Raw genomic sequence first — 26,241 nt, 5'->3', positions numbered from 1 at the left:
TGTATGCTCTCACTACTGTAAGTCGCTCTGGGTAAGAGCATCGGCTAAATTACTAAAATGTCAAATGTAAATCTGCTATAGGAGGCATATGACCTACTTCATTAAGGAGAAACCTTGATGATGATGTCTGTCATACAGTATTTGCAAGTACAATTAAGCATGTCTTCAAAGTTCATAAACACAATATACACAAAGTGGAGTAAAAAACATTTATTACTAGAAATATCTGATATTGAAATGTTCAAACAACTTACTTGAAGCAATACAATGATGTTCAAGTACATCCAACACTGACCTTTCTTTGAGTTCATTGTTTTGTCTCATTTTAAATTAATACTGTAACATTGCATACTGTAAGATGGTCATTGTCATGTGGATGGGGTTGGGGTTGGGGGAGTGGTGAGGTGCAACTGTAGAAAAGAGGGGCCTGTCCCAGAATGCAGCACAACACTGTGCTCGATCCACACTCCATGTGGCGCTTGCTGATGATGTCATTCGGGAGCAGATAGACCATTTATCTGTAGCAGGAACGTTTCAGACCTGTCAATTCTACAGAAATGCAAGATATTGATGGAATCCATTCAGTCAGTATTAGTCCATTCCACAGGAGGCTGGTGATGGGAGGACGGCTCATAATACCTTTCCTTACTCCATGCAAACCTAACCTGGGTAACTAAATGTTAACCCCAAACTAGCATCATCATACTGGCTCCCAGGCTAACACAAACTAGCATCATCATACTGGCACCCAGGCTAACACAAACTAGCATTATCATACTAGCTGCCAGGCTAACACAAACTAGCATTATCATACTGGCTCCCAAGGCTAACACAAACTAGCATCATCATACTGACACCCAGGCTAACACAAACTAGTATTATCATACTAGCTGCCAAGCTAACACAAACTAGTATTATCATACTAGCTGCCAGGCTAACACAAACTAGCATTATCATACTGGCTCCCAAGGCTAACACAAACTAGCATCATCATACTGACACCCAGGCTAACACAAACTAGCATTATCATACTAGCTGCCAGGCTAACACAAACTAGCATTATCATACTGGCTCCCAAGGCTAACACAAACTAGCATCATCATACTGACACCCAGGCTAACACAAACTAGTATTATCATACTGACACCCAGGCTAACACAAACTAGTATTATCATACTGACACCCAGGCTAACGCAAAGTAGTATCATACTGGACATTCACCTGTTGTCACTCCTATCAGTTGCTGTCCTTAACGTGCAATGTGTAGTAGGACCAGGGCTCGGGGACGTACAGGTGACCGGGGTATTTCTTACGCAGCACCGGGTCGCTCCACAGCCAGGCCACCCACACGGCCACCAGGAACATGGTGACAGAGAAGCTGGCCAACAGAAAGAGGCCGTTGGCGTCTGGGACAGAGCCCTTATGCCGCTGGTGGATCACCGTGGCTACCATAGCTAGGAAGGTGAGGAGGAAGAGTTGGAAGATCTGACCCTCTGTGACCAAGTACCTGAGAGGGTGTGAGAGAGGGGCAGAAGTGAGAGCTGCAGTCAAGATACTTTCACTTTCTAGAAGGAAATACTTAAAGAGTTGAGCCATGCTTCACACAGTGAAATGTCCCATACTTCAGGTACTTTCAGTACGACATAAATCAGAGTACATTAATCACATAATGGAGTACATTTATCAATTAGAATTAAGCAAACCTCTATGACATCAACTAGATTCAGACGCAGGCCAATTTCTTTCTTGAGCAGATGGTCAGAGGACCGGAACATAATTACAAATAATTTGTAGACTGCAAATTGATTGCAAGAAGCCCAAACAGATATTTCAAAAACTTGCTTACATTTGTATACGATCACACATATCTTGCTACAGATTTCCCAAATTAAAATCACTTGGTGTTGAATTGCTGGTGTTTTTACAGTCTTATATGTCTAATAAAAATAAAACATTTTTAAAAAGTTCTACAAATCTTTGCTCAGAAAACATTTCTCAAGTCAAAAGGAAGTAATGTGGGAACTGACCAATAGTAGAGGGCACTGGGTCCGAGTAGCAGCCAGCCTAACACAAACTAGCATCATCATAATAGAAGGAAGTAATGAGGGAACTGACCAATAGTAGAGGGCACTGGGTCCGAGTAGCAGCCAGCCTAACACAAACTAGCATCATCATAATGGAAGGAAGTAATGTGGGAACTGACCAATAGTAGAGGGCACTGGGTCAGAGTAGCAGCCAGTCTAACACAAACTAGCATCATCATAATAGAAGGAAGTAATGAGGGAACTGACCAATAGTAGAGGGCACTGGGTCCGAGTAGCAGCCAGCCTAACACAAACTAGCATCATCATAATGGAAGGAAGTAATGTGGGAACTGACCAATAGTAGAGGGCACTGGGTCAGAGTAGCAGCCAGCCTAACACAAACTAGCATCATCATAATAGAAGGAAGTAATGAGGGAACTGACCAATAGTAGAGGGCACTGGGTCCGAGTAGCAGCCAGCCTAACACAAACTAGCATCATCATAATAGAAGGAAGTAATGAGGGAACTGACCAATAGTAGAGGGCACTGGGTCCGAGTAGCAGCCAGCCTAACACAAACTAGCATCATCATAATAGAAGGAAGTAATGAGGGAACTGACCAATAGTAGAGGGCACTGGGTCCGAGTAGCAGCCAGCCTAACACAAACTAGCATCATCATAATAGAAGGAAGTAATGAGGGAACTGACCAATAGTAGAGGGCACTGGGTCCGAGTAGCAGCCAGCCTAACACAAACTAGCATCATCATAATAGAAGGAAGTAATGAGGGAACTGACCAATAGTAGAGGGCACTGGGTCCGAGTAGCAGCCAGCCTAACACAAACTAGCATCATCATAATGGAAGGAAGTAATGTGGGAACTGACCAATAGTAGAGGGCACTGGGTCAGAGTAGCAGCCAGCCTAACACAAACTAGCATCATCATAATAGAAGGAAGTAATGAGGGAACTGACCAATAGTAGAGGGCACTGGGTCCGAGTAGCAGCCAGCCTAACACAAACTAGCATCATCATAATAGAAGGAAGTAATGAGGGAACTGACCAATAGTAGAGGGCACTGGGTTCGAGTAGCAGCCAGCCTAACACAAACTAGCATCATCATAATAGAAGGAAGTAATGAGGGAACTGACCAATAGTAGAGGGCACTGGGTCCGAGTAGCAGCCAGCCTAACACAAACTAGCATCATCATAATAGAAGGAAGTAATGAGGGAACTGACCAATAGTAGAGGGCACTGGGTCCGAGTAGCAGCCAGCCTAACACAAACTAGCATCATCATAATAGAAGGAAGTAATGAGGGAACTGACCAATAGTAGAGGGCACTGGGTCCGAGCCAGCCTAGCAGCCAGCCTAACACAAACTAGCATCATCATAATGGAAGGAAGTAATGAGGGAACTGACCAATAGTAGAGGGCACTGGGTCAGAGTAGCAGCCAGCCTAACACAAACTAGCATCATCATAATAGAAGGAAGTAATGAGGGAACTGACCAATAGTAGAGGGCACTGGGTCCGAGTAGCAGCCAGCCTAACACAAACTAGCATCATCATAATAGAAGGAAGTAATGAGGGAACTGACCAATAGTAGAGGGCACTGGGTCCGAGTAGCAGCCAGCCTAACACAAACTAGCATCATCATAATAGAAGGAAGTAATGAGGGAACTGACCAATAGTAGAGGGCACTGGGTCCGAGTAGCAGCCAGCCTAACACAAACTAGCATCATCATAATAGAAGGAAGTAATGAGGGAACTGACCAATAGTAGAGGGCACTGGGTCCGAGTAGCAGCCAGCCTAACACAAACTAGCATCATCATAATAGAAGGAAGTAATGAGGGAACTGACCAATAGTAGAGGGCACTGGGTCCGAGTGGCCTAACACAAACTAGTCCGAGTAGCAGCCAGCCTAACACAGACTAGCATCATCATAATAGAAGGAAGTAATGAGGGAACTGACCAATAGTAGAGGGCACTGGGTCCGAGTAGCAGCCAGCCTAACACAAACTAGCATCATCATAATAGAAGGAAGTAATGAGGGAACTGACCAATAGTAGAGGGCACTGGGTCCGAGTAGCAGCCAGCCTAACACAAACTAGCATCATCATAATAGAAGGAAGTAATGAGGGAACTGACCAATAGTAGAGGGCACTGGGTCCGAGTAGCAGCCAGCCTAACACAAACTAGCATCATCATAATAGAAGGAAGTAATGAGGGAACTGACCAATAGTAGAGGGCACTGGGTCCGAGTAGCAGCCAGCCTAACACAAACTAGCATCATCATAATAGAAGGAAGTAATGAGGGAACTGACCAATAGTAGAGGGCACTGGGTCTGAGTAGCAGCCAGCCTAACACAAACTAGCATCATCATAATGGAAGGAAGTAATGTGGGAACTGACCAATAGTAGAGGGCACTGGGTCAGAGTAGCAGCCAGCCTAACACAAACTAGCATCATCATAATAGAAGGAAGTAATGAGGGAACTGACCAATAGTAGAGGGCACTGGGTCCAGAGTAGCAGCCAGCCTAACACAAACTAGCATCATCATAATAGAAGGAAGTAATGAGGGAACTGACCAATAGTAGAGGGCACTGGGTCCGAGTAGCAGCCAGCCTAACACAAACTAGCATCATCATAATAGAAGGAAGTAATGAGGGAACTGACCAATAGTAGAGGGCACTGGGTCCGAGTAGCAGCCAGCCTAACACAAACTAGCATCATCATAATAGAAGGAAGTAATGAGGGAACTGACCAATAGTAGAGGGCACTGGGTCCGAGTAGCAGCCAGCCTAACACAAACTAGCATCATCATAATAGAAGGAAGTAATGAGGGAACTGACCAATAGTAGAGGGCACTGGGTCCGAGTAGCAGCCAGCCTAACACAAACTAGCATCATCATAATAGAAGGAAGTAATGAGGGAACTGACCAATAGTAGAGGGCACTGGGTCCGAGTAGCAGCCAGCCTAACACAAACTAGCATCATCATAATAGAAGGAAGTAATGAGGGAACTGACCAATAGTAGAGGGCACTGGGTCCGAGTAGCAGCCAGCCTAACACAAACTAGCATCATCATAATAGAAGGAAGTAATGAGGGAACTGACCAATAGTAGAGGGCACTGGGTCCGAGTAGCAGCCAGCCTAACACAAACTAGCATCATCATAATAGAAGGAAGTAATGAGGGAACTGACCAATAGTAGAGGGCACTGGGTCCGAGTAGCAGCCAGCCTAACACAAACTAGCATCATCATAATAGAAGGAAGTAATGAGGGAACTGACCAATAGTAGAGGGCACTGGGTCCGAGTAGCAGCCAGCCTAACACAAACTAGCATCATCATAATAGAAGGAAGTAATGAGGGAACTGACCAATAGTAGAGGGCACTGGGTCCGAGTAGCAGCCAGCCTAACACAAACTAGCATCATCATAATAGAAGGAAGTAATGAGGGAACTGACCAATAGTAGAGGGCACTGGGTCCGAGTAGCAGCCAGCCTAACACAAACTAGCATCATCATAATAGAAGGAAGTAATGAGGGAACTGACCAATAGTAGAGGGCACTGGGTCCGAGTAGCAGCCAGCCTAACACAAACTAGCATCATCATAATAGAAGGAAGTAATGAGGGAACTGACCAATAGTAGAGGGCACTGGGTCCGAGTAGCAGCCAGCCTAACACAAACTAGCATCATCATAATAGAAGGAAGTAATGAGGGAACTGACCAATAGTAGAGGGCACTGGGTCCGAGTAGCAGCCAGCCTAACACAAACTAGCATCATCATAATAGAAGGAAGTAATGAGGGAACTGACCAATAGTAGAGGGCACTGGGTCCGAGTAGCAGCCAGCCTAACACAAACTAGCATCATCATAATAGAAGGAAGTAATGAGGGAACTGACCAATAGTAGAGGGCACTGGGTCCGAGTAGCAGCCAGCCTAACACAAACTAGCATCATCATAATAGAAGGAAGTAATGAGGGAACTGACCAATAGTAGAGGGCACTGGGTCCGAGTAGCAGCCAGCCTAACACAAACTAGCATCATCATAATAGAAGGAAGTAATGAGGGAACTGACCAATAGTAGAGGGCACTGGGTCCGAGTAGCAGCCAGCCTAACACAAACTAGCATCATCATAATAGAAGGAAGTAATGAGGGAACTGACCAATAGTAGAGGGCACTGGGTCCGAGTAGCAGCCAGCCTAACACAAACTAGCATCATCATAATAGAAGGAAGTAATGAGGGAACTGACCAATAGTAGAGGGCACTGGGTCCGAGTAGCAGCCAGCCTAACACAAACTAGCATCATCATAATAGAAGGAAGTAATGAGGGAACTGACCAATAGTAGAGGGCACTGGGTCCGAGTAGCAGCCAGCCTAACACAAACTAGCATCATCATAATAGAAGGAAGTAATGAGGGAACTGACCAATAGTAGAGGGCACTGGGTCCGAGTAGCAGCCAGCCTAACACAAACTAGCATCATCATAATAGAAGGAAGTAATGAGGGAACTGACCAATAGTAGAGGGCACTGGGTCCGAGTAGCAGCCAGCCTAACACAAACTAGCATCATCATAATAGAAGGAAGTAATGAGGGAACTGACCAATAGTAGAGGGCACTGGGTCCGAGTAGCAGCCAGCCTAACACAAACTAGCATCATCATAATAGAAGGAAGTAATGAGGGAACTGACCAATAGTAGAGGGCACTGGGTCCGAGTAGCAGCCAGCCTAACACAAACTAGCATCATCATAATAGAAGGAAGTAATGAGGGAACTGACCAATAGTAGAGGGCACTGGGTCCGAGTAGCAGCCAGCCTAACACAAACTAGCATCATCATAATAGAAGGAAGTAATGAGGGAACTGACCAATAGTAGAGGGCACTGGGTCTGGAGTAGCAGCCAGCCTAACACAAACTAGCATCATCATAATAGAAGGAAGTAATGAGGGAACTGACCAATAGTAGAGGGCACTGGGTCCGAGTAGCAGCCAGCCTAACACAAACTAGCATCATCATAATAGAAGGAAGTAATGAGGGAACTGACCAATAGTAGAGGGCACTGGGTCCGAGTAGCAGCCAGCCTAACACAAACTAGCATCATCATAATAGAAGGAAGTAATGAGGGAACTGACCAATAGTAGAGGGCACTGGGTCCGAGTAGCAGCCAGCCTAACACAAACTAGCATCATCATAATAGAAGGAAGTAATGAGGGAACTGACCAATAGTAGAGGGCACTGGGTCCGAGTAGCAGCCAGCCTAACACAAACTAGCATCATCATAATAGAAGGAAGTAATGAGGGAACTGACCAATAGTAGAGGGCACTGGGTCCGAGTAGCAGCCAGCCTAACACAAACTAGCATCATCATAATAGAAGGAAGTAATGAGGGAACTGACCAATAGTAGAGGGCACTGGGTCCGAGTAGCAGCCAGCCTAACACAAACTAGCATCATCATAATAGAAGGAAGTAATGAGGGAACTGACCAATAGTAGAGGGCACTGGGTCCGAGTAGCAGCCAGCCTAACACAAACTAGCATCATCATAATGGAAGGAAGTAATGAGGGAACTGACCAATAGTAGAGGGCACTGGGTCAGAGTAGCAGCCAGCCTAACACAAACTAGCATCATCATAATAGAAGGAAGTAATGAGGGAACTGACCAATAGTAGAGGGCACTGGGTCCGAGTAGCAGCCAGCCTAACACAACTAGCATCATCATAATAGAAGGAAGTAATGAGGGAACTGACCAATAGTAGAGGGCACTGGGTCCGAGTAGCAGCCAGCCTAACACAAACTAGCATCATCATAATAGAAGGAAGTAATGAGGGAACTGACCAATAGTAGAGGGCACTGGGTCCGAGTAGCAGCCAGCCTAACACAAACTAGCATCATCATAATAGAAGGAAGTAATGAGGGAACTGACCAATAGTAGAGGGCACTGGGTCCGAGTAGCAGCCAGCCTAACACAAACTAGCATCATCATAATAGAAGGAAGTAATGAGGGAACTGACCAATAGTAGAGGGCACTGGGTCCGAGTAGCAGCCAGCCTAACACAAACTAGCATCATCATAATAGAAGGAAGTAATGAGGGAACTGACCAATAGTAGAGGGCACTGGGTCCGAGTAGCAGCCAGCCTAACACAAACTAGCATCATCATAATAGAAGGAAGTAATGAGGGAACTGACCAATAGTAGAGGGCACTGGGTCCGAGTAGCAGCCAGCCTAACACAAACTAGCATCATCATAATAGAAGGAAGTAATGAGGGAACTGACCAATAGTAGAGGGCACTGGGTCCGAGTAGCAGCCAGCCTAACACAAACTAGCATCATCATAATAGAAGGAAGTAATGAGGGAACTGACCAATAGTAGAGGGCACTGGGTCAGAGTAGCAGCCAGCCTAACACAAACTAGCATCATCATAATAGAAGGAAGTAATGAGGGAACTGACCAATAGTAGAGGGCACTGGGTCCGAGTAGCAGCCAGCCTAACACAAACTAGCATCATCATAATAGAAGGAAGTAATGAGGGAACTGACCAATAGTAGAGGGCACTGGGTCCGAGTAGCAGCCAGCCTAACACAAACTAGCATCATCATAATAGAAGGAAGTAATGAGGGAACTGACCAATAGTAGAGGGCACTGGGTCAGAGTAGCAGCCAGCCTAACACAAACTAGCATCATCATAATAGAAGGAAGTAATGAGGGAACTGACCAATAGTAGAGGGCACTGGGTCCGAGTAGCAGCCAGCCTAACACAAACTAGCATCATCATAATAGAAGGAAGTAATGAGGGAACTGACCAATAGTAGAGGGCACTGGGTCCGAGTAGCAGCCAGCCTAACACAAACTAGCATCATCATAATAGAAGGAAGTAATGAGGGAACTGACCAATAGTAGAGGGCACTGGGTCCGAGTAGCAGCCAGCCTAACACAAACTAGCATCATCATAATAGAAGGAAGTAATGAGGGAACTGACCAATAGTAGAGGGCACTGGGTCCGAGTAGCAGCCAGCCTAACACAAACTAGCATCATCATAATAGAAGGAAGTAATGAGGGAACTGACCAATAGTAGAGGGCACTGGGTCCGAGTAGCAGCCAGCCTAACACAAACTAGCATCATCATAATAGAAGGAAGTAATGAGGGAACTGACCAATAGTAGAGGGCACTGGGTCCGAGTAGCAGCCAGCCTAACACAAACTAGCATCATCATAATAGAAGGAAGTAATGAGGGAACTGACCAATAGTAGAGGGCACTGGGTCCGAGTAGCAGCCAGCCTAACACAAACTAGCATCATCATAATAGAAGGAAGTAATGAGGGAACTGACCAATAGTAGAGGGCACTGGGTCCGAGTAGCAGCCAGCCTAACACAAACTAGCATCATCATAATAGAAGGAAGTAATGAGGGAACTGACCAATAGTAGAGGGCACTGGGTCCGAGTAGCAGCCAGCCTAACACAAACTAGCATCATCATAATAGAAGGAAGTAATGAGGGAACTGACCAATAGTAGAGGGCACTGGGTCCGAGTAGCAGCCAGCCTAACACAAACTAGCATCATCATAATAGAAGGAAGTAATGAGGGAACTGACCAATAGTAGAGGGCACTGGGTCCGAGTAGCAGCCAGCCTAACACAAACTAGCATCATCATAATAGAAGGAAGTAATGAGGGAACTGACCAATAGTAGAGGGCACTGGGTCCGAGTAGCAGCCAGCCTAACACAAACTAGCATCATCATAATAGAAGGAAGTAATGAGGGAACTGACCAATAGTAGAGGGCACTGGGTCCGAGTAGCAGCCAGCCTAACACAAACTAGCATCATCATAATAGAAGGAAGTAATGAGGGAACTGACCAATAGTAGAGGGCACTGGCACTGGGTCCGAGTAGCAGCCAGCCTAACACAGACTAGCAGCCTAACACAAACTAGCATCATCATAATAGAAGGAAGTAATGAGGGAACTGACCAATAGTAGAGGGCACTGGGTCCGAGTAGCAGCCAGCCTAACACAAACTAGCATCATCATAATAGAAGGAAGTAATGAGGGAACTGACCAATAGTAGAGGGCACTGGGTCCGAGTAGCAGCCAGCCTAACACAAACTAGCATCATCATAATAGAAGGAAGTAATGAGGGAACTGACCAATAGTAGAGGGCACTGGGTCCGAGTAGCAGCCAGCCTAACACAAACTAGCATCATCATAATAGAAGGAAGTAATGAGGGAACTGACCAATAGTAGAGGGCACTGGGTCCGAGTAGCAGCCAGCCTAACACAAACTAGCATCATCATAATAGAAGGAAGTAATGAGGGAACTGACCAATAGTAGAGGGCACTGGGTCCGAGTAGCAGCCAGCCTAACACAAACTAGCATCATCATAATAGAAGGAAGTAATGAGGGAACTGACCAATAGTAGAGGGCACTGGGTCCGAGTAGCAGCCAGCCTAACACAAACTAGCATCATCATAATAGAAGGAAGTAATGAGGGAACTGACCAATAGTAGAGGGCACTGGGTCCGAGTAGCAGCCAGCCTAACACAAACTAGCATCATCATAATAGAAGGAAGTAATGAGGGAACTGACCAATAGTAGAGGGCACTGGGTCAGTAGCAGCCAGCCTAACACAAACTAGCATCATCATAATAGAAGGAAGTAATGAGGGAACTGACCAATAGTAGAGGGCACTGGGTCCGAGTAGCAGCCAGCCTAACACAAACTAGCATCATCATAATAGAAGGAAGTAATGAGGGAACTGACCAATAGTAGAGGGCACTGGGTCCGAGTAGCAGCCAGCCTAACACAAACTAGCATCATCATAATAGAAGGAAGTAATGAGGGAACTGACCAATAGTAGAGGGCACTGGGTCCGAGTAGCAGCCAGCCTAACACAAACTAGCATCATCATAATAGAAGGAAGTAATGAGGGAACTGACCAATAGTAGAGGGCACTGGGTCCGAGTAGCAGCCAGCCTAACACAAACTAGCATCATCATAATAGAAGGAAGTAATGAGGGAACTGACCAATAGTAGAGGGCACTGGGTCCGAGTAGCAGCCAGCCTAACACAAACTAGCATCATCATAATGAGAAGGAAGTAATGAGGGAACTGACCAATAGTAGAGGGCACTGGGTCCGAGTAGCAGCCAGCCTAACACAAACTAGCATCATCATAATAGAAGGAAGTAATGAGGGAACTGACCAATAGTAGAGGGCACTGGGTCCGAGTAGCAGCCAGCCTAACACAAACTAGCATCATCATAATAGAAGGAAGTAATGAGGGAACTGACCAATAGTAGAGGGCACTGGGTCCGAGTAGCAGCCAGCCTAACACAAACTAGCATCATCATAATAGAAGGAAGTAATGAGGGAACTGACCAATAGTAGAGGGCACTGGGTCCGAGTAGCAGCCAGCCTAACACAAACTAGCATCATCATAATAGAAGGAAGTAATGAGGGAACTGACCAATAGTAGAGGGCACTGGGTCCGAGTAGCAGCCAGCCTAACACAAACTAGCATCATCATAATAGAAGGAAGTAATGAGGGAACTGACCAATAGTAGAGGGCACTGGGTCCGAGTAGCAGCCAGCCTAACACAAACTAGCATCATCATAATAGAAGGAAGTAATGAGGGAACTGACCAATAGTAGAGGGCACTGGGTCCGAGTAGCAGCCAGCCTAACACAAACTAGCATCATCATAATAGAAGGAAGTAATGAGGGAACTGACCAATAGTAGAGGGCACTGGGTCCGAGTAGCAGCCAGCCTAACACAAACTAGCATCATCATAATAGAAGGAAGTAATGAGGGAACTGACCAATAGTAGAGGGCACTGGGTCCGAGTAGCAGCCAGCCTAACACAAACTAGCATCATCATAATAGAAGGAAGTAATGAGGGAACTGACCAATAGTAGAGGGCACTGGGTCCGAGTAGCAGCCAGCCTAACACAAACTAGCATCATCATAATAGAAGGAAGTAATGAGGGAACTGACCAATAGTAGAGGGCACTGGGTCCGAGTAGCAGCCAGCCTAACACAAACTAGCATCATCATAATAGAAGGAAGTAATGAGGGAACTGACCAATAGTAGAGGGCACTGGGTCCGAGTAGCAGCCAGCCTAACACAAACTAGCATCATCATAATAGAAGGAAGTAATGAGGGAACTGACCAATAGTAGAGGGCACTGGGTCCGAGTAGCAGCCAGCCTAACACAAACTAGCATCATCATAATAGAAGGAAGTAATGAGGGAACTGACCAATAGTAGAGGGCACTGGGTCCGAGTAGCAGCCAGCCTAACACAAACTAGCATCATCATAATAGAAGGAAGTAATGAGGGAACTGACCAATAGTAGAGGGCACTGGGTCCGAGTAGCAGCCAGCCTAACACAAACTAGCATCATCATAATAGAAGGAGTAATGAGGGAACTGACCAATAGTAGAGGGCACTGGGTCGAGTAGCAGCCAGCCTAACACAAACTAGCATCATCATAATAGAAGGAAGTAATGAGGGAACTGACCAATAGTAGAGGGCACTGGGTCCGAGTAGCAGCCAGCCTAACACAAACTAGCATCATCATAATAGAAGGAAGTAATGAGGGAACTGACCAATAGTAGAGGGCACTGGGTCCGAGTAGCAGCCAGCCTAACACAAACTAGCATCATCATAATAGAAGGAAGTAATGAGGGAACTGACCAATAGTAGAGGGCACTGGGTCCGAGTAGCAGCCAGCCTAACACAAACTAGCATCATCATAATAGAAGGAAGTAATGAGGGAACTGACCAATAGTAGAGGGCACTGGGTCCGAGTAGCAGCCAGCCTAACACAAACTAGCATCATCATAATAGAAGCATCATCATAATGGAAGTAATGTGGGAACTGACCAATAGTAGAGGGCACTGGGTCAGAGTAGCAGCCAGCCTAACACAAACTAGCATCATCATAATAGAAGGAAGTAATGAGGGAACTGACCAATAGTAGAGGGCACTGGGTCCGAGTAGCAGCCAGCCTAACACAGACTAGCATCATCATAATAGAAGGAAGTAATGAGGGAACTGACCAATAGTAGAGGGCACTGGGTCCGAGTAGCAGCCAGCCTAACACAAACTAGCATCATCATAATAGAAGGAAGTAATGAGGGAACTGACCAATAGTAGAGGGCACTGGGTCCGAGTAGCAGCCAGCCTAACACAGACTAGCATCATCATAATAGAAGGAAGTAATGAGGGAACTGACCAATAGTAGAGGGCACTGGGTCCGAGTAGCAGCCAGCCTAACACAAACTAGCATCATCATAATAGAAGGAAGTAATGAGGGAACTGACCAATAGTAGAGGGCACTGGGTCCGAGTAGCAGCCAGCCTAACACAGACTAGCATCATCATAATAGAAGGAAGTAATGAGGGAACTGACCAATAGTAGAGGGCACTGGGTCCGAGTAGCAGCCAGCCTAACACAAACTAGCATCATCATAATAGAAGGAAGTAATGAGGGAACTGACCAATAGTAGAGGGCACTGGGTCCGAGTAGCAGCCAGCCTAACACAAACTAGCATCATCATAATAGAAGGAAGTAATGAGGGAACTGACCAATAGTAGAGGGCACTGGGTCCGAGTAGCAGCCAGCCTAACACAAACTAGCATCATCATAATGGAAGGAAGTAATGTGGAACTGACCAATAGTAGAGGGCACTGGGTCAGAGTAGCAGCCAGCCTAACACAAACTAGCATCATCATAATAGAAGGAAGTAATGAGGGAACTGACCAATAGTAGAGGGCACTGGGTCTGAGTAGCAGCCAGCCTAACACAAACTAGCATCATCATAATGGAAGGAAGTAATGTGGGAACTGACCAATAGTAGAGGGCACTGGGTCAGAGTAGCAGCCAGCCTAACACAAACTAGCATCATCATAATAGAAGGAAGTAATGAGGGAACTGACCAATAGTAGAGGGCACTGGGTCCGAGTAGCAGCCAGCCTAACACAAACTAGCATCATCATAATAGAAGGAAGTAATGAGGGAACTGACCAATAGTAGAGGGCACTGGGTTCGAGTAGCAGCCAGCCTAACACAAACTAGCATCATCATAATGGAAGGAAGTAATGTGGGAACTGACCAATAGTAGAGGGCACTGGGTCCATAATAGAGTAGCAGCCAGCCTAACACAAACTAGCATCATCATAATAGAAGGAAGTAATGAGGGAACTGACCAATAGTAGAGGGCACTGGGTCCGAGTAGCAGCCAGCCTAACACAAACTAGCATCATCATAATAGAAGGAAGTAATGAGGGAACTGACCAATAGTAGAGGGCACTGGGTCCGAGTAGCAGCCAGCCTAACACAAACTAGCATCATCATAATAGAAGGAAGTAATGAGGGAACTGACCAATAGTAGAGGGCACTGGGTCCGAGTAGCAGCCAGCCTAACACAAACTAGCATCATCATAATAGAAGGAAGTAATGAGGGAACTGACCAATAGTAGAGGGCACTGGGTCCGAGTAGCAGCCAGCCTAACACAAACTAGCATCATCATAATAGAAGGAAGTAATGAGGGAACTGACCAATAGTAGAGGGCACTGGGTCCGAGTAGCAGCCAGCCTAACACAAACTAGCATCATCATAATAGAAGGAAGTAATGAGGGAACTGACCAATAGTAGAGGGCACTGGGTCCGAGTAGCAGCCAGCCTAACACAAACTAGCATCATCATAATAGAAGGAAGTAATGAGGGAACTGACCAATAGTAGAGGGCACTGGGTCCGAGTAGCAGCCAGCCTAACACAAACTGGCATCATCATAATAGAAGGAAGTAATGAGGGAACTGACCAATAGTAGAGGGCACTGGGTCCGAGTAGCAGCCAGCCTAACACAAACTAGCATCATCATAATAGAAGGAAGTAATGAGGGAACTGACTGAGAGGGCACCAATAGTAGAGGGCACTGGGTCCGAGTAGCAGCCAGCCTAACACAAACTAGCATCATCATAATAGAAGGAAGTAATGAGGGAACTGACCAATAGTAGAGGGCACTGGGTCCGAGTAGCAGCCAGCCTAACACAGACTAGCATCATCATAATAGAAGGAAGTAATGAGGGAACTGACCAATAGTAGAGGGCACTGGGTCCGAGTAGCAGCCAGCCTAACACAAACTAGCATCATCATAATAGAAGGAAGTAATGAGGGAACTGACCAATAGTAGAGGGCACTGGGTCCGAGTAGCAGCCAGCCTAACACAAACTAGCATCATCATAATAGAAGGAAGTAATGAGGGAACTGACCAATAGTAGAGGGCACTGGGTCCGAGTAGCAGCCAGCCTAACACAAACTAGCATCATCATAATGGAAGGAAGTAATGTGGGAACTGACCAATAGTAGAGGGCACTGGGTCAGAGTAGCAGCCAGCCTAACACAAACTAGCATCATCATAATAGAAGGAAGTAATGAGGGAACTGACCAATAGTAGAGGGCACTGGGTCCGAGTAGCAGCCAGCCTAACACAGACTAGCATCATCATAATAGAAGGAAGTAATGTGGGAACTGACCAATAGTAGAGGGCACTGGGTCCGAGTAGCAGCCAGCCTAACACAAACTAGCATCATCATAATAGAAGGAAGTAATGAGGGAACTGACCAATAGTAGAGGGCACTGGGTCCGAGTAGCAGCCAGCCTAACACAAACTAGCATCATCATAATAGAAGGAAGTAATGAGGGAACTGACCAATAGTAGAGGGCACTGGGTCCGAGTAGCAGCCAGCCTAACACAAACTAGCATCATCATAATGGAAGGAAGTAATGTAGGAACTGACCAATAGTAGAGGGCACTGGGTCAGAGTAGCAGCCAGCCTAACACAAACTAGCATCATCATAATAGAAGGAAGTAATGAGGGAACTGACCAATAGTAGAGGGCACTGGGTCCGAGTAGCAGCCAGCCTAACACAAACTAGCATCATCATAATAGAAGGAAGTAATGAGGGAACTGACCAATAGTAGAGGGCACTGGGTTCGAGTAGCAGCCAGCCTAACACAAACTAGCATCATCATAATAGAAGGAAGTAATGAGGGAACTGACCAATAGTAGAGGGCACTGGGTCCGAGTAGCAGCCAGCCTAACACAAACTAGCATCATCATAATAGAAGGAAGTAATGAGGGAACTGACCAATAGTAGAGGGCACTGGGTCCGAGTAGCAGCCAGCCTAACACAAACTAGCATCATCATAATAGAAGGAAGTAATGAGGGAACTGACCAATAGTAGAGGGCACTGGGTCCGAGTAGCAGCCAGCCTAACACAAACTAGCATCATCATAATAGAAGGAAGTAATGAGGGAACTGACCAATAGTAGAGGGCACTGGGTTCGAGTAGCAGCCAGCCTAACACAAACTAGCATCATCATAATAGAAGGAAGTAATGAGGGAACTGACCAATAGTAGAGGCACTGGGTCCGAGTAGCAGCCAGCCTAACACAAACTAGCATCATCATAATAGAAGGAAGTAATGAGGGAACTGACCAATAGTAGAGGGCACTGGGTCCGAGTAGCAGCCAGCCTAACACAAACTGGCATCATCATAATAGAAGGAAGTAATGAGGGAACTGACCAATAGTAGAGGGCACTGGGTCCGAGTAGCAGCCAGCCTAACACAAACTAGCATCATCATAATAGAAGGAAGTAATGAGGGAACTGACCAATAGTAGAGGGCACTGGGTCCGAGTAGCAGCCAGCCTAACACAGACTAGCATCATCATAATAGAAGGAAGTAATGAGGGAACTGACCAATAGTAGAGGGCACTGGGTCCGAGTAGCAGCCAGCCTAACACAGACTAGCATCATCATAATAGAAGGAAGTAATGAGGGAACTGACCAATAGTAGAGGGCACTGGGTCCGAGTAGCAGCCAGCCTAACACAGACTAGCATCATCATAATAGAAGGAAGTAATGAGGGAACTGACCAATAGTAGAGGGCACTGGGTCCGAGTAGCAGCCAGCCTAACACAAACTAGCATCATCATAATAGAAGGAAGTAATGAGGGAACTGACCAATAGTAGAGGGCACTGGGTCCGAGTAGCAGCCAGCCTAACACAAACTAGCATCATCATAATAGAAGGAAGTAATGAGGGAACTGACCAATAGTAGAGGGCACTGGGTCCGAGTAGCAGCCAGCCTAACACAAACTAGCATCATCATAATGGAAGGAAGTAATGTGGGAACTGACCAATAGTAGAGGGCACTGGGTCAGAGTAGCAGCCAGCCTAACACAAACTAGCATCATCATAATAGAAGGAAGTAATGAGGGAACTGACCAATAGTAGAGGGCACTGGGTCAGTAGCAGCAAGCCTAACACAGACTAGCATCATCATAATAGAAGGAAGTAATGTGGGAACTGACCAATAGTAGAGGGCACTGGGTCCGAGTAGCAGCCAGCCTAACACAAACTAGCATCATCATAATAGAAGGAAGTAATGAGGGAACTGACCAATAGTAGAGGGCACTGGGTTCGAGTAGCAGCCAGCCTAACACAAACTAGCATCATCATAATAGAAGGAAGTAATGAGGGAACTGACCAATAGTAGAGGGCACTGGGTCCGAGTAGCAGCCAGCCTAACACAGACTAGCATCATCATAATAGAAGGAAGTAATGAGGAACTGACCAATAGTAGAGGGCACTGGGTCCGAGTAGCAGCCAGCCTAACACAAACTAGCATCATCATAAAAGAAGGAAGTAATGAGGGAACTGACCAATAGTAGAGGGCACTGGGTCCGAGTAGCAGCCAGCCTAACACAGACTAGCATCATCATAATAGAAGGAAGTAATGAGGGAACTGACCAATAGTAGAGGGCACTGGAGTCCGAGTAGCAGCCAGCCTAACACAAACTAGCATCATCATAATGGAAGGAAGTAATGTGGAACTGACCAATAGTAGAGGGCACTGGGTCCGAGTAGCAGCCAGCCTAACACAAACTAGCATCATCATAATAGAAGGAAGTAATGAGGGAACTGACCAATAGTAGAGGGCACTGGGTCCGAGTAGCAGCCAACCAGACAGGGGCATCGTCTTCTCCTCTTTGACGTGAGTAAAGCAGCCAGTGAAATAGAGGAAGAGGATTATGAAGAAAGGAATATACCTGGAGGAAGAGAGAAGGAGAGAACTCAGTTGAAAACTAGTTCATGTCAACTTACAAACTCATTGCAAATACTGAACACTGGTCACTTTAAAAACGTTTACATACTGTATATAGTGTATTCTAGTCAAGACTCATCCTATATAACTGCTGCTGTACACACCTTTTCTAGCCACATAATGTCCATAATGTCATTGTCTATCCATACCATTATATACATACATATTTATATTCCGGACTCTGATATTGCTTGTTCTAATATTTCTTAATTCCTTTATTGACATTTTTTGGACTTGCATTTGCTTATTGTTTTGTATTGTTCGTTATTACTGCACTGAACATAAGCTTTTCACTAAACTCGCAATAACATCTGCAACGTATGTTTACCTGAACAATAACATCTGCAACGTATGTGTACCTGAACAATAACATCTGCAACGTATGTGTACCCCAACAATAACACCTGCAACGTATGTGTACCTGAACAATAACACCTGCAACGTATGTGTACCTGAACAATAACACCTGCAACGTATGTGTACCTGAACAATAACACCTGCAACGTATGTGTACCTGAACAATAACACCTGCAACGTATGTGTACCTGAACAATAACACCTGCAACGTATGTACCTGAACAATAACACCTGCAACGTATGTGTACCTGAACAATAACACCTGCAACGTATGTGTACCCCAACAATAACACCTGCAACGTATGTGTACCTGAACAATAACACCTGCAACGTATGTGTACCTGAACAATAACATCTGCAACGTATGTGTACCCGAACAATAACATCTGCAACGTATGTGTACCCGAACAATAACACCTGCAACGTATGTGTACCTGAACAATAACACCTGCAACGTATGTACCTGAACAATAACACCTGCAATGTATGTGTACCTGAACAATAACACCTGCAACGTATGTGTACCTGAACAATAACACCTGCAATGTATGTGTACCCCAACAATAACACCTGCAACGTATGTGTACCTGAACAATAACACCTGCAACGTATGTACCTGAACAATAACACCTGCAACGTATGTGTACCTGAACAATAACACCTGCAACGTATGTGTACCTGAACAATAACATCTGCAACGTATGTACCTGAACAATAACACCTGCAACGTATGTGTACCCCAACAATAACACCTGCAACGTATGTGTACCTGAACAATAACACCTGCAACGTATGTGTACCTGAACAATAACACCTGCAACGTATGTACCTGAACAATAACACCTGCAACGTATGTGTACCTGAACAATAACACCTGCAACGTATGTGTACCTGAACAATAACACCTGCAACGTATGTGTACCTGAACAATAACACCTGCAACGTATGTGTACCTGAACAATAACACCTGCAATGTATGTGTACCTGAACAATAACACCCGCAACGTATGTGTACCTGAACAATAACACCTGCAACGTATGTACCTGAACAATAACACCAACGATGTGTACCTGAACAATAACACCTGCAACGTATGTGTACCTGAACAATAACATCTGCAACGTGTACCTGAACAATAACACCTGCAACGATGTGTACCTGAACAATAACACCTGCAACGTATGTACCTGAACAATAACACCTGCAACGTATGTACCTGAACAATAACACCTGCAACGTATGTGTACCTGAACAATAACACCTGCAACGTATGTACCTGAACAATAACATCTGCAACGTATGTGTACCAACAATAACATCTGCAACGTATGTGTATAACAATAACACCTGCAACGTATGTGTACCTGAACAATAACACCTGCAACGTATGTACCTGAACAATAACACCTGCAATGTATGTGTACCTGAACAATAACACCTGCAACGATGTACCTGAACAATAACACCTGCAATGTATGTGTACCCCAACAATAACACCTGCAACGTATGTGTACCTGAACAATAACACCTGCAACGTATGTACCTGAACAATAACACCTGCAACGTATGTGTACCTGAACAATAACACCTGCAACGTATGTGTACCTGAACAATAACACCTGCAACGTATGTACCCCAACAATAACACCTGCAACGTATGTGTACCTGAACAATAACACCTGCAACGTATGTGTACCTGAACAATAACACCTGCAACGTATGTGTACCTGAACAATAACACCTGCAACGTATGTGTACCTGAACAATAACATCTGCAACGTATGTACCTGAACAATAACACCTGCAACGTATGTGTACCCCAACAATAACACCTGCAACGTATGTGTACCTGAACAATAACACCTGCAACGTATGTGTACCTGAACAATAACATCTGCAACGTGTATGTGTACCTGAACAATAACACCTGCAACGTATGTGTACCTGAACAATAACACCTGCAACGTATGTACCTGAACAATAACACCTGCAACGTATGTGTACCTGAACAATAACACCTGCAACGTATGTGTACCTGAACAATAACACCTGCAATGTATGTGTACCTGAACAATAACACCCGCAACGTATGTGTACCTGAACAATAACACCTGCAACGTATGTGTACCTGAACAATAACACCCGCAACGTATGTGTACCTGAACAATAACACCTGCAACGTATGTGTACCTGAACAATAACATCTGCAACGTATGTACCTGAACAATAACACCTGCAACGTATGTGTACCCCAACAATAACACCTGCAACGTATGTGTACCTGAACAATAACACCTGCAACGTATGTGTACCTGAACAATAACACCTGCAACGTATGTGTACCTGAACAATAACACCCGCAACGTATGTGTACCTGAACAATAACACCTGCAACGTATGTGTACCTGAACAATAACACCTGCAACGTATGTGTACCTGAACAATAACACCTGCAACGTATGTGTACCTGAACAATAACACCTGCAACGTATGTGTACCTGAACAATAACATTTGGTTTTTTGATATACAGACAAATATATAAATCAACTCAATTTGAAAGCAGTCCTTGTTCAACCACTTTAAAAAGTTTTTAATCTAAGTTGTATTATCAACCAATAGCATGTTATGACAGTAAGTAGAAGAGAATATTCCATTAAAAGTGATTACCACATACCACATCAAATGTCCCAGTTGTTCATCATAAAAATAAAGAAGCTCAAACGAATCAATCTAAAAATAAATCAAATAAGAAACATATTCAAACAATATCAACAGCATTTTTGTTGTTGGTTGATATGAAACAGCATACATTTGAGCTCTATCAGGTACCATGCGTTCATTCATCCTGGTTAACCCACAACTATAATCTTCCGTAATATGGTGATATTGTATCAGAAGGAGTTGGGTGAAAAGCAGAAGACGTTTCCATCCCGTATGGACTAACAAAGTATATCTTCTCTAATAAAAAGGTGTCACCTACCAGTGTAGCAGGTTTGAGGTCTTTGATGATGGGGTTCTCTCTGACAGACAGGTGGAGCTGGTAGCCACTCAGCAGCAGACGATGGTTGATGGAGTCGCCCACCAGGTGGATGCTGGCGCCCATCACTAAGGTGATGATGCTCAGGTACACGGCGGAGCGAGGCAGGGCCCTGGGACTCCTCTCAATCAGCTGCTCAGAGAGGGACGAGAGCACACACACATTAACAGGCATGTAAACACACACACATTAACAGGCATGTAAACACACACGCACATTAACAGACATGTAAACACACACATTAACAGGCATGTAAACACACACACACACGCACACACACACATTAACAGACATGTAAACACACACATTAACAGGCATGTAAACACACACACACACATTAACAGGCATGTAAACACACACACACACACACACACACATTAACAGGCATGTAAACACACACACACACACACACATGTAAACACACACACACACACACATTAACAGGCATGTAAACACACACACACACACACACATTAACAGGCATGTAAACACACACACATTAACAGGCATGTAAACACACACACACACACACACACACACACACATTAACAGGCATGTAAACACACACACACACATTAACAGGCATGAAAACACACACATTAACAGGCATGTAAACACACACACACACACACACACACACATTAACAGGCATGAAAACACACATTAACAGGCATGTAAACACACACACACACACACATTAACAGGCATGTAAACACACACACACACACATTAACAGGCATGTAAACACACACAGTAGCAGGCATGTAAACACACACAGTAGCAGGCATGTAAACACACACAGTAGCAGGCATGTAAACACACACAGTAGCAGGCATGTAAACACACACAGTAGCAGGCATGTAAACACACACAGTAGCAGGCATGTAAACACACACACACACACACATTAACAGGCAAGTAAACACACACAGTCAGTGTGCATGCACACACAGTCACTTAGTATGGCATGTGAGCATCACAAATGAATCGGATTAATTCATCACATATTGAAAAGCGATTATTTTGGACACATTTCATTATCACTGTAGCTTATAGGGCAACTACGATTGTGAACAAACGGTGTCAACCAGCCTTGCAGTTTGTGTTTGGTGGTTCCAGACAGTCACCCACCTTGAGCAGTAGGAATGGCGTGATGACATTGTAGGCCATGTGAAAGTAGTCTCCAGCACTGGGCTTGTTCAGGGGGAACCACTCCAGAGGGAGAATGATCTGAATTCAATCATGGATACAACACAGGGTTGCATTCATAGCATAGACATGAATGCTGCTATAACTAGGCTATTTGTTTGTTACACTTTGTTATTTACTCAAATATATTATTGTAGCAGGGTGGTTCCACGCCAGAACAGCCCGGAAGTATTTTGGCTATCACAGATAGTTATGGCAGTTCTCACATAGACACTCCATTGGAAGGAAGTATGACAGACATGCTTTTTACATTTGCATCACAATGGTTTTTTCCTCTTTGAAAGTCATGTTGAAAGTGCCTCCTGTAAGAACCTATGATCCATGAACAGTACGTGATGCAGACATCTCAGTGCCATTGACACCTCTAGCACTGAGATGCAGCGCCTTAGACCACTGTGCCACTCGGGAGACCAATTGCCAGAACAACCTGAGATACCCAAATGTTTTCAAGCTGTCCTGGTATGGAATCTCTCAGCAGGTTGTCCATATCATTACAAATGGGCCCTCCAGTCCTTGAGGGCCTGATTGGTGGCACAGTTTTGCCCCAGACCCAGCTAACACACCTGACTCCAATAATCAACTAATCATGGTCTTCAGTTTAGAATGAGATTTGATTAATCAGCTGTGTTTGCTAGGGATGGAGAAAAGAGTGACACCAATCAGGCCCTGGAGGACTGGAGTTGCCCAGGCCTGCCTTAGTGTGCCTTAAATATGCCTTGAACATTAATTTATTCAACATAAAACATTAATATCTCAATGTACCTTTTTTGATGTAGCATATTTTTAGACATTGTTTGGAACAATATACTCTTAAAACAGGTCAAATTTCTAGAGTGGCTCTCTGGTACTTTAGAAGATATGACCCATTTATAAAAGACATAGGTCTTCAATAAATCATAGCCCTCATTTAAGATTGCACATTCAGCAAATCACCAGCAGGGGGAGTTCAATTTGAATCCATTTTCCCATTCACTGTGTTGGTGGTGGTAATAAAATGCATCATAACTTCAAAATTAGCAGACAACCAACTCTGGAAATGTGATGTACTTATAGAGTATATTATTATAGAGTATATTATTATAGAGTATATTAGTCCAACCAATGTCTTTCAATGAGGAAAATCAAAAAGGGTACTTATGAGTTTTATGTTGAATAAATTAACGTGACAAATTGAATTTCAGAACTTAAACATACTCCGTATTAGTGATAAAGGCTATAAAAAAAATATCGCAATATTATTTTGGGCAATACATCAATAATTTGATTACAAGTATAGATTAAAAAAAATGTAAAAATCTAATTCACCAAAACTCATCCTATAGCTTGTTCTCCATCTTTTGAAATAGTGAGCCAACATGTTTTCAGCACTTATTTCCATGACTGATAAAAACTCACTTTCCCGTGTTCTCTCTGATCTCTCAACACCAGCAGACATAGTGTATCAAATATCAGAATGGTGAGAATCGTAATACATATCGTATCGGCACCTAAGCACGGTGATGATAACGTATTGTGAGGTCCCTGGTAATTCCCTACTCCACACACTACATTTTTATTTCACCTTTATTTAACTAAGCAAGTCAGTTAAGAATAAAATCTTATTTACAATGACGGCCTACCCCGGCCAAACCCTCCCCAAACCCGGACGACGCTCGGCCAATTGTGATACAGCCTGGAATCAAACCAGGGTCTGCAATGACACCTCTAGCACTGAGATGCAGCGCCTTAGACCACTGCGCCACTCGGGAGCCCAAATGCCAGAACAACCTGAGATACCCAACATTTTTTCAAGCTGTCCTGGTATGGAATCTCTCAGCAGGTTGTCCATACCATTACAATGGGCCTTCCAAAGTCCAGTATCCAGTTTTGTACTGTGAGATAGAACCACAGGTCAAAGTGGAACTGTGGCCTCTTCATTGATGACCCTTTGGCTTGGACTCTGGTTGGCTTTAGAGAAAGACACATTATGAAGTATGAATTCCAACTCCAAAACAACATTATACAGAATGACAATGTATGAAGAAGACATTAGCCAATATGTAGGAACACAACAGTGTGTGGTAGGCCTACACCTATATAAATACACATGAATAGCATTGCCATTATCTTTCTGTTCATGTAGCGTACTGTATTATTCATCACTATTATTGTGTTGTTGGCCTTGATCTACCTCCGAGGTTAACGCCAGTGGGGGAAATAGGACGAGGACATGTAAATAAACAAGATGCATGTTATTCAGTGGGCTGTTTGCCACAGTCCATACACAGTCCAATGCATTCCTTGTACAGGCCCCATGCGTTCCTAACTCTCTGCAAATAATGGGCAATATAAAAGCCAATATACACTGTATTGTATAGCTGTGCTTGACAACCTTCACAGCCGCCATCATTTGAAAGCATTACAGGCTGACAACTTCCCTGTCCTTGGTCACATGACACTGACCATGAGCACATTACAAGGCAAGAAGAACTTCAGCCAGCAAGCACAGGCAATAACTAACCTAGTTTAGAATATAAGGGGCAGTTTTGAGTGGCAGACTGATATGCCTTTACAGTATATGTTCTACTGACACTGTCTGACAGTAGCCTAGCGGACTAAACTCCACGGAGCAGGACGTTTCTGATAAACCTCAACAGAGTGGACCCGAGACCAGGCTTTGTGGAATCTAGCTCTGACTAGATCAATTCGCTTTAGGTCAATGCTAACATGAATTTAAATTATGAAACGCTCACCTTGTACACATGTTTAAAAGCACCCGAAGCTTTTGGGACAAATAAAATCACTCGTGGGCCAAGTCGCCAGTTGGAGAACCCTGTCTTACAGCAACAGCAATGAACAAACAGGCGGTGGTTGTATTTGAATTAACTATTATTGAAACAGTAACGTGATAGATTTCAGTAAGCAAAGAAATGTATGCAACTACAGAGGGCAAACATAAGTGCAAGTGGGGCGTTTCATAATTGACATTTTAAAGTATTGACCATGGGCGAATCGATGTAGTCGGAGCTAGATTCCACCAAGCCTGGTCTCTGCTCCACTGTCGCTAAAGTTCACAGACTTCCTAAACCATGGGGTGGAGTTCAGTCCGCTAACAGTAGCCTAGTCTTTATTGTTTCGTTGATTGACAAATGCCTGAGACACTTCGGCTTATCAGGGCGACTTTTCGACATGCACGGTGCCTTCCAACCACTGTCCCGCTAGATGGGAACATTTAATACTTGCCGATGATATAAACACGTTAATCACAAGTAAACTGTTCAAACCTGGGGTTTGTTGACGACCGAGGTGCATTGCTTTGACGTTTCCGTACCGCAGCTTGCATTCTCTTCCCGATGTCCTCCAATCCTGCAACGAAAATTCGCCACTTATTTTTCTTCTTTGGTGTGTTTTTTTAGCGGTTGGCATACAACCTTATGGTGCATTAC

At 44.5% G+C, this 26,241-nt stretch overlaps 1 pseudogene; it reads right to left on the bottom strand.

The window, feature by feature from the left end:
- Positions 1-195: 195 nt before the first annotated feature.
- LOC135537716 (ceroid-lipofuscinosis neuronal protein 6 homolog) lies at positions 196-26,183 on the bottom strand (annotated as a pseudogene).
- Positions 26,184-26,241: the final 58 nt, after the last annotated feature.

This window comes from Oncorhynchus masou, unplaced genomic scaffold (assembly GCF_036934945.1).
Source record: "Oncorhynchus masou masou isolate Uvic2021 unplaced genomic scaffold, UVic_Omas_1.1 unplaced_scaffold_824, whole genome shotgun sequence".
NCBI classification, from domain to species: Eukaryota; Metazoa; Chordata; class Actinopteri; order Salmoniformes; family Salmonidae; genus Oncorhynchus; species Oncorhynchus masou.
Note: the sequence above shows the minus strand (reverse complement) of the source record. Positions and strands in the feature narration are given on the sequence as shown.